Raw genomic sequence first — 7643 nt, 5'->3', positions numbered from 1 at the left:
GGGACTTGATAGCTTTCTTTGCCTCAAACTTGATACCCAAGGGAAGGAGTTCAATCGCCCATTTTGCCACTCGACCAGTTGCATCCCTGTTGTGCAGAATCTCTGACAATGGAGCGTCGCTGATGACTGTAACAGAGTGATCTGAGAAGTAGTGTGCAACCTTCTTCGTGGTCATGTAAATTCCATAGACAAGCTTCTGATAGTGAGGATATCTCTGCTTTGACGGGGTCAGGACTTCAGAAATATAATAAACTGGGCGTTGAACTTTGTACGCTTTTCCTTCTTCTTCCCGCTCGACCGTAAGTATTGTACTGACGACTTGTCCAGTGGCTGCTATATAAAGCAAAAGAGGCTCTTTGCTGATTGGAGCAGCAAGCACCGGCTGGGTGGAAAGCAGGGTTTTTAGCTCTGCAAATGTTGTATCAGCTTCTGGAGTCCACTCGAACGCATCTGATTTCTTCATCAGTCAGTAAAGAGGCAGGGCCTTTTCACCGAGGCGAGAAATGAATCGACTTAGGGCGGCCAAGCAACCAGTAAGCTTCTGGACATCATGCACACGCATACGGCGTTTCATCCGAAGTATAGCGCCTACTTTCTCTGGGTTAGCATCGATTCCTCGTTCAGAAACAAGAAAACCGAGTAACTTTCCACCTAGAACTCCAAACGTGCACTTTGATGGATTGAGCTTGATATCATACCTTTTGAGGTTGGCAAAGGTTTCGGCGAGGTCGGTCAGTAGGTCAGAACCTTTACGTGACTTGACCACAATGTCATCCATGTATGCTTCCACATTCTGACTGATCTGAGTGAGCAGGCACTTCTGAATCATTCACATAAATGTGGCTCCGGCGTTCTTCAAGCTGAATGGCATTGTGACATAACAGAAGCACCCGAACAGGGTGATAAAAGCTGTCTTTATTTCATCGGGTCCGTACAGACGGATCTGGTGGTACCCGGAGTAGGCATCCAAAAAGGACAAACGCTCACACCCAGCAGTCGAGTCGACTATCTGATCGATGCGAGGGAGAGGGAAGTGATCTTTCGGGCAGGCCCAATTGATATGCTTGAAATCGATGCACATGCGGAGTGAGTCATCTTTCTTTGGGACCATGACAACATTGGCTAACCACTCGGAGTGGTAAATCTCTTGGATAAACTCAGCTGCCAAAAGCCGAGCCACCTCTTCGCCGATTGCTTTTCTTTTCTGGACGGCGGACCGTCGAAGATGCTCTTTGACTGGTTTCACTTTCGGGTCGACTCGAAAACGATGCTCAGCCAGTCCCCTGGGAACACCTGGCATGTCAGAAGGCCTGCATGCAAAGATGTCCTAGTTCTCACGGAGGAACTGGATGAGCGCTTCTTCCTATTTGGAGTCGAGTGTGGTCGAAATGTGGGTCGGAGCTGCATTGGGGTCCGTCGGGTGAATGTGAACAGACTTCGTCTCGCCAGACGACTGGAATGCTGAATCCGTGGCTGGCTTCTTGGCTCGCAACAAGTCACTTGGGTCTGCATTTTTCTGGTATTCTTGCAATTCTGCCACGGCCATCTGGGCATCGGCGATCTTTGAGCCCTTCTGGAAACACTCTTCTGCCTTTTTTCGATTACCAGAGATAGTGATCACTCCTCTGGGACCAGGCATCTTCAGTTTGAGGTACATGTAACAAGGTCGAGCCATGAATCGTGCATAAGCTGGCCTGCCCAGAATTGCATAATATGCACTCTGAAAATCCACGACTTCAAACGTCAACTTTTCTTTGCGGTAATTTTTGGCATCACTGAAAACCACGTCGAGTGCAATCTGACCGAGAGACGCGGCCTTCTTGCCTGGGATGACCCCATGGAAACTCATGTGGCTTTCACTGAGTCTGGACATCGGAATGCCCATTCCTTTCAACGTTTTTGCGTACAGAATGTTCAGGCCACTGCCACCGTCCATCAGGACCTTTGTCAGTCGAATGCCTTCGACCACCGAGTCGACCACTAGCGCTTGCCTCCCAGGGGTGGCGATGTGCGCTGGGTGATCAGACTGGTCGAACGTAATGGTAGTTTGCGACCATTTCAAGTAATTGGGTGTCGCCGGAGCGACCATGTTCACTTCGTTGTTGATGACTTTCAATCGACTCTTGTTTTCAACATCAGCAAAAATCATCAGAGTGGAATTCACGTGAGGATAACCATCATCATCTTCCCCTTCACTCTCAGCCTTGTCTGCCTCCTTCTCTTTTTCCTTGGGTTGTTTCTCTCGGAACTGCTGGATCAGGAGCCGACACTGTCGAGTGGTATGCTTCAGGTAAATGAAATTACCTTCTTCGTCTTTTTTGGTGTGGATATGGCACGGCAGATCCAACACGTCATTTCCATCTTGATCTTTTACTTTCTTGGGGTTCCACGGCCCTTTGGGCTTCCCCTTGAACTTTCCATGAACCACAGCCAAGGCCTCACCCGGAGCAGCTGGTTCGGCCTTGCGTTTTTGTTTCCGACTGGAGTTTCCTCCTCCGGCTTCATGGGCGACTGCCTTGTGCTTGCCGCTCCACAGTCGCTCCTCCTCTTCACCATTGGCATACTTGATGGCGATTTCCATCATCCGAGTCAAAGTCATGTTCCCTGTCTGACCGAATTTCAGATTCAACCCTCGGTACTTGACGCCTTCCTTGAAAGCACAAATTGCCTAATGATCAGACACATCTTCCACCGTGTGGTGCAGGGTGATCCACCTCTGGATATAATCTCTCAAAGTTTCATTCGGTTTCTGGACGCAACACTGTAATTTCGTCAAACCTGCTGGCCGCTTGCAAGTACCCTCAAACGTTCTGACAAACACTCGGGCGAGATCTTCCCAAGTATAGATACTGCCAGGCGCCAACTGATTCAGCCACGCCCTAGCCGAGCCCTCCAACATCAGAGGAAGGTGTTTCATGGCCACCTCATCATTGCCGCCACCAATCTGGACAGCCACTCGGTAGTCTTCGAGCCAGGTGTCAGGCTTGGACTCTCTGGTGAACTTACTGACTCCAGTCGCCAACCTGAAGTTGGGGGAATCACTGCAGCTCTGATAGCTCTGCTGAAGCACTCTGGGCCAGAGACATGCACCCTGTTGCTGGTTTGCGGGCCTTTGTCATGGCCATCTTAGTGAGCTCTGTTTCTGTCGACCAAGCCTTGTACGAGAATAGATCTCGCATCAAAGCCTGGCTCCCTGGGGTCGACTGGAATACCTCTTCCGACGCTGTTAGGGCGCCTGTCTTCATGTGGCCGCGGCACGTACGACCCACTCCTTGGAGGAGGCGTGGGCACTCGACGGCGACCATCGCGATCGGCTCGACGATCATACTGCTCCTGGTTTCTGTACTGATCACGCCGCTCTCCACGTCCCTCACGCCTCGGGGGCGATCTCGGGCTATGGGCCGACTGGACCGTATTTGCGACCACAGATCTTCTATGGATCCTATCCCGCGACTGAGACACGGCCGTATTCTGCTCTCCTGCTGCCCGGAGCAAGGCCCTGATCTGCGCCAGACCTCGGCCAGCTTCTGACTGGGAAGGTTGAATCGACTCTGCTATCCGGGCCGCAGCTGCTAGGTTTTGGATCGGTGTTTGGTATAGCTGAGCCGGAGGTGGAAAAAGTTGGCGTCGGCTAGACTCAGGAGCACGTTGACAAGCGCGATTGTCGAGTGCGCGCTGTAGGTTCTCTAGCCGAGTGCGCTCAGCCAGATTGGCCAAGCAAGCATGTTCCAAGGCCTGGGCCTCGGGCGTTTCTCCAACTATAGGAGTATGCAGGGCATCCATGTTTCGGCGACGAAGTTCTTCTCTCTGCTGCGAGGAGAGAGGCTCGGGGCGGTACTCCTCGTGAACACGCAACGGATCGCCGTTCCCGTCACCTCTGTCTTCACGATCAAAGCCAGGAGGACCGCGTGGTCCATTGACCATCAGGACTTCCGCTGCCGAGTCATTGCTGCCGCACTCGGATGCAGTCTCTACGGAGCCAGTCGACAGATCGAACAGGCCGTAGAGAGACTCGTCGGGCTCGAGTGCCATGACTTGAGGGGTGGCCGACTGGCGGGCCACCGCATGCTTCACCCACCATTGAACCCTCGACCGGCCGGTGTGCTTGTTCCGGCGGGTCGCAGGGAGGGGGAAAGCCGTAGGAGTCGACTGGTACTGGGTCGACGGTTGCCACAGGAGGACGCCGCCGACGCACGCGTGAAAGTGCGTCACCCCGTGGGTGGGGAGCGCATCGACGTCGAGTGGTGCCTCCTGAAGCCAAGCGGAGTCGTCAGCGACAAACACGAGCGCGCCGAGACGGATCTCGCGGCCCTCAGCCAAACCTCCGCCTGGAACCATGATGATGGGGATCGGAAAAATTGCAACTTCTCCAATAAGTCGCTAAGACACCTGCCCCACGGTGGGCGCCAACTGTCGTGGATCTAAGACTGACAGTACAATGGGGGGTAGGTATGAGGAGGCAAGATCATAGCTATGGAGTAGTTGTATGCATGAGTTTTACGAGTTCAGGCCCTTCTCGGAGGAAGTAACAGCCCTACGTCTCGGTGCCCTGAGGCAGTCGAGTGGATTATACGTGTGTTTGTGTGTTTACAAAAGTGCGAACCCTTGTCCCAGAGGAGGGAGGTGGCTTATATAGAGCATGCCAGGACCCCAGCTCCCCTCCGTTACACAGAGTTCAATGCTCATAAAGGAAAGGCGTTACAGGTAACATCTACAGTAAATGTCATAAATGCTCATAATGATATGGTTTAAGTCTTAACCGTTGCGGAGTGGAGGGTTCCTCATCTTCTGGTGGTCGAGTGTCTTCAAGGTGGTCGAGTGAGTGCATCTCCACGGTCGAGTGGATGATGATTTCTCTTCGACTGCTTCTGATTCTTTGTAAAGATGTCCTTGGGGAAGGTACGCTGGACAGGTCCATGACCCTACCCTAGGTACATAGCTTCATCATCAACCTCTTCAAAATTTCCCGCTAGCCAATTTAAAAGCTCAAGGAAATTTCCTTTGTTTAGTGAGCTTTCACTTTCATCATGTCCTCTAAATGCCAAGCCTTGGTGCGATAGAAATCGCACACATTTGAGTGTCCATGTCAAACGTTGCCTATACAAAGCCTTGTATTGTGAGGTGTTTGAAGCAATAGACTCCCGAATTGATGATTGTGGTGTAGTGAACATATCATACTTCTCTTGAGCTTGCACATGAGCACTACTAATATCACCTTCATGTTTCTTCAATCTCGACTTCATGTTCCAGTTCCTAAATCCCTTCTTCACAAAAGCATCTCCACCAGGACATTTTGTTTTATCCTTGAACAAATAGCAAACAAAACAGAAAGCACTATCTTTGCCCACACAATACTCAATCCATGGAAATTCTTTAAACCAAGCAGGACAAAAGCGACGCTCTTTTCCACTTTTATTTGTAATGTCAAACTTATGTTCTTTTGGTTGACATCGCCCCATCTCAATATATCTCCTTCTTACTCTATCTTGGTCATTGACAGCATACGTTGAGATGGGAATCCGCTTCCCAGGATCGGGTTCGAGTGCATCCAAATCTGCGTGCATTGGTTCATCATCTTCGTCAATAGATTCATCATCTTCTACATGAGGTGTTGAGGTTTTGCCTCTACTCTTTGGTTGTTGCCATAACACCAACTGCAAATTGCTCTTATTCCTCTCAAGATGAACAGGAGAAGTACAAGTACTAGATGCAGTTGCTGCCTGATTCGGTGTGGATGATTCACCTCTTTTCTTTGTCTTTGAAGCCTTTTCCCACATTGCAAATATGCTACTGCTAGCAATCTTATTTTTCTTCATCTACAGTACAAGAAAACAAAGAAACAAAAAAAATTAAAACTTGCATCTAGTCCATTATAGAAACAAATCCAGAAATTAGAGGCATTGGAATCAGCCACTGATTGGAATTGGAGGAGAACTAGAGGAGGGGACGAACCAGAGGACTGGGATGAACTGCTGCTGCTCGAGGACGAACTGGAGGAGGGGGGCCGGCGGGGCTGGGGCGTTGCCGATGCGGCTGCGGGGGTGGAAAGGGGGCCGACGGCAGACCGGCACCGACTGGTCCGTCGCCTGCTGCTCCGCCTCCGGGCTGTTGCATCGCGGGCGGGATGCGGCCATGCGGGATCTGGGACTGGGAGATGAGGAGAGGCGAGAGCAGAACTGGGCGAGAGGGAGAGGCCGAGAGGGACAGACCGCAGACACAGGGCGACCGTGTCTGGTTACTCGCGCAAGTCGGGCGACTGGGCGTGCGTACGAGGAGTCGAGGAGAGAGCGAGAGGCGTGGGCTCTGGCCTCTGGACCTTTGGCTGACCTGTGAATATGTATACATATAATTTTTTTGCATCAAAATCTTGGGTATTCCTGTGAATACAGGAGCATACCCCTGGCGCCGCCACTGTTTATATATGAAACTTGACTAGAATTTCATCTAGTTTCATAATATGCCACTTTCATCCATGTTAAAAATGTTTAAAATGTTGTTTGTGTTTATTTTCCATATTGCCATGCTAAAATGATTTATTTCATAACTAAATAACCGTAGCTCCATTTTAAATAATATTTATATGTAAATGGGGTAGAAAAATGCCTAGTTTAACATGGTGGCATTACTTTGCATGTTAAACAACTCTAAAATATGGTTTAGGGCAGAACAGTACCAAATCCATAAATTGCTCATGAGGATTTTTCCGGACTTGTTGTTTGTTGTTCCGGCCTCATTTAAACTTGCCTAGATAGGTAGTTTTCATATGCTTCCTCTCTTGCCATGTTTAACAACATTTAATATTGTTGTGTACCTAACCGGGAGTGAACTAAATAATTGATGTGGTGTTCCGTCAATATGCAACTCGTTGCATATTGAGCTCCACTTAATTTGTAGTTTTGTTTGTTGCACTTTGCTGTTGCCATGCCTCATTAAACCGGACATGCATCATACTTGTTTGTGCATCATGCCATGTTTATGTGATGGTTGTTTACCATGTTGTTTGCTCCTTTCCGGTGTTGCTTCTTCGGGTTAGTTCCGATAACGTCGCGTTTGTGAGGATTCGTTCGACATCGTCCATTTGTCTTCTTCATGGACTCGTTCTTCTTCCTTGCGGGATCTCAGGAAAGATGACCATACCCTCGAAATCACTTCTATCTTTGCTTGCTAGTTGTTCGTTCTATTGCTATTCCGCGCTGCCTACCACTTGCTACATCATGCCTCCCATATTGCCATGTCAAGACTTTAACCCACCTTTCCTAGCAAACCGTTGTTTGGCTATGTTACCGCTTTGCTCAGCCCCTCTTATAGCGTTGCTAGTTGCAGGTGAAGATTAAGTTTGTTCCATGTTGAAACATGGATGTGTTGGGATATCACAATATCTCTTATTTAATTAATGCATCTATATACTTGGTAAAGGGTGGAAGGCTCGGCCTTATGCCTGGTGTTTTGTTCCACTCTTACAGCCCTAGTTTCCATCATACCGGTCTTATGTTCCTTGATTTTGTGTTCCTTACGCAGTTGGGTGTTATGGGGACCCCTTGACAGTTTGTTTTAAATAAAACTCTTCCAGCAAGGCCCAACCTTGGTTTTACATTTGCATAACAACCTATTACCCTTCCCTTGGGTCGGCCAACCCGAGGGTC

Source organism: Triticum dicoccoides, chromosome 7A, assembly GCF_002162155.2.
Source record: "Triticum dicoccoides isolate Atlit2015 ecotype Zavitan chromosome 7A, WEW_v2.0, whole genome shotgun sequence".
Classification (NCBI taxonomy): Eukaryota; Viridiplantae; Streptophyta; class Magnoliopsida; order Poales; family Poaceae; genus Triticum; species Triticum dicoccoides.
Note: the sequence above shows the minus strand (reverse complement) of the source record.